Below are 2,500 nucleotides of genomic sequence, written 5' to 3'. Positions count from 1 at the left end.
GCGGCGGCGGACCCCGAGCGGGGGCCGTCGCGCCAGGCCACGCGAGGCGACGGGTCGTGCCCGAGCGGGCGGCCCAAACCACGGCTCTCCTCCCGGGCGCAGCTGCCGCCGGGCGCCGGGTTACTGAGGGAAACCCCGGGCCCCGGGAGGAGGACGAGGTCGTGGCGGCGGGTGTCGGGCGCACCCCGCGGGCGGACGCTCCGCCGAGGGGCGCCGGAGCCGGCTGGCGGGTGCCGGGTTTCCCCTCCGCGTCCCGTCTCGCTGCTGCCGCCGAGGCTGCCGCCGTCGCCGCGAGGCGGCGGCGGCCCGGCGGCGGGCGGCGGCGGGGGAGGCACCCCCGCGGGGATTTCAGGTCGTTTCCCTCACCCCAGGGCCAGGTACCTAGCGTCCGCGCTCCTCCTGCCCCCCCTCGGTGACCCACCCGTGTGGTCCCGTGTGCCAGCTCGCTCCTCCCGGGCGCCGCGCCGTGAGCGCCGCACCGGCCGTGCCCTCCCGCCCTTTCCGCTTTCCCTTTCTCTCCCCCCCCCCACCGCTCCAGCCGCCCCGCGCCATGCCGCGGGGACCGTGCTGCGAGCGGGCCGGGCGGGGGGGGGGGGCGGGGTGGCGGGAGGAGCGGAGGGCCTCCGGCCACCGCGGCCGCCGGTAGCCGCCCCGGGTAGGGATGGCCATGGGCCCCGGGCTCCGGGCCCGAGGGTTCTCGGCGGGAGAGCCGGGCGGGGGTTTAAAGACTCGGGCGGCCCGATGCGACCCGGGGGGCAGCCGGGTGTGCTGCCGGAGGGCCGGGGGGCCGGCGCGCGCGGGCGCCGTGCCCCCCCATGCCAGCCGGCGCGCCCCGCGCTCGCCCTGCGGGCAGCCGGGACGGAGAGGGGTACCCTGCCCCCTCTCTCCGCGGTCTGGTCTCGGCGGAGGGACGCCGCGCGGTCGGCTGGCGCCGGCCTGCCTCGAACGCGTGACCCCGGCGCGAGCGCGTGCTCTCGCCGGGACGGTGAGCCCCCACCCACCGCGGGTGGTGCGGACGCCGCGCCTCGGCGCGATCCGCTCTCCTCCCTGGCCGGGGCTCTCGGTCTGCCGCCGTGGCCGCTGGCGGCGGCGCCCTACCCGCCGGCACTCCGCCATCCGGCGCGCCTGCCTCGCTCTGCCCAACCCGGCTTCGCCGGGCGGCGGGCGGGCGGCAGGCGGGCGGCGGGGGCGCCCCCCCCCGTTCTCCGCGTGGAGACGGGGAGAGCGGGCGCCGTCCCCGTCCGTCCCGCCTTGCCCGCCCGCCCGCCGCCGGGCGTCTGTCCGCGGAAGGGACGGGAGAGCGCGTGGTGTCGTCCGGGAGGCTGTGTGTGCGCGCGCGCGGGCGTGGGCGCCGCCTCGGGGCCACGGCGGAGCCGGAGGCCGGCGAGGCGAGCGAGGAGCTGGGGAGCGCGGGGCCGGTGGGCCGCGGGCGCGCGGGCAGCGGCCGGTGCCGCTGCCGGTGGCGGCCGGGCTCCGACGCTGGGGGTCCGCGGGGAGCCGCCCCCTCCCCCAGCGTCCCCGAGGCAGGCGGCGCGGCCGGCGCGCTGCTCCCCGCCGGGCCGGGCCGAGCCTGGGCGCCTGGGCCGGACTCGAAGCGAGCAAAGGGTTGTCCCAGGTCGGGAGCGAGGGCTCCCCGCCCTTCTCGTTCGGGTTTTCCTTTTCCCTTTTTCCCCCCCCACTCTGTGCTCGTACGGTCAGCGGGGCGAGCCCCTCTCTCTGGCTCTCGGCCGTCCCTCGCTCAGCAGCCGGCGTCGGCGTGAGGAGGGAGGCGGAGCGGAGGGGGGGCCCTCAGGGGCTGCCGAAGGCTGCCCGGTCCCCCCGCGCGCGCGGCGGGGGCCGAAACCGAGACAACTCTTAGCGGTGGATCACTCGGCTCGTGCGTCGATGAAGAACGCAGCTAGCTGCGAGAATTAATGTGAATTGCAGGACACATTGATCATCGACACTTCGAACGCACTTGCGGCCCCGGGTTCCTCCCGGGGCTACGCCTGTCTGAGCGTCGCTTGGCGGTCAATCGTCACCCCCGCTGTCGCGTTGGCGCAGCGGTGCCGCCCCTCGGGGGGGGCGCGTGGGGGGGCGGGGGAGGCGCGGCGGCGCCGGCGGCGGCGGTGCGCGGCGGCCTCGGCGGCGGAGAGTCGGCGGCGGAGCCGGGACCCCGGTGCGTGCACCGGCGGCCCCGGTCTTCCTGCCCGCCGGGCTCCGGCGCCGGGCCGCCCGCAGCGGCCGCGGCCGGCGTGCCTTGCCGCGCCTGTGCCCGCCCTCCTCGCCCTCCGAGCGCGGTGGCCACCGCTGCGCGGCGCGCGCCGTGCGGGGTGGCGCGGCTGGGGCGCCTCGCAGGCCCGTGCCCCGGGGAGAGGGTGCCTCCTCTTCCCCGCGCGGCCGGGCCTTCGTCCCCCTAAGTGCAGACTCGGGGAAACCCCCCGCTCCCGGAGCGCCCGCTTCGCGGAGTTCGTCCCGCTGGGGCCCCCCCCCCAGGTCGGGTGGGTTGCGGTGGCCCGGC

General features: G+C 79.6%; 1 non-coding gene across 1 annotated transcript; it reads left to right on the top strand.

The window, feature by feature from the left end:
* The first annotated feature begins 1,849 nt into the window (after positions 1 to 1,849).
* On the top strand, positions 1,850 to 2,002 carry LOC136996304 (5.8S ribosomal RNA). The gene has a single exon (XR_010887547.1). It is a non-coding gene; the product is annotated as a 5.8S ribosomal RNA (ribosomal RNA).
* The last annotated feature ends 498 nt before the right edge of the window (positions 2,003 to 2,500 follow it).

This window comes from Apteryx mantelli, unplaced genomic scaffold (assembly GCF_036417845.1).
Source record: "Apteryx mantelli isolate bAptMan1 unplaced genomic scaffold, bAptMan1.hap1 HAP1_SCAFFOLD_336, whole genome shotgun sequence".
NCBI lineage: Eukaryota > Metazoa > Chordata > Aves > Apterygiformes > Apterygidae > Apteryx > Apteryx mantelli.
This window is presented reverse-complemented; position numbering and strand designations above follow the sequence as displayed.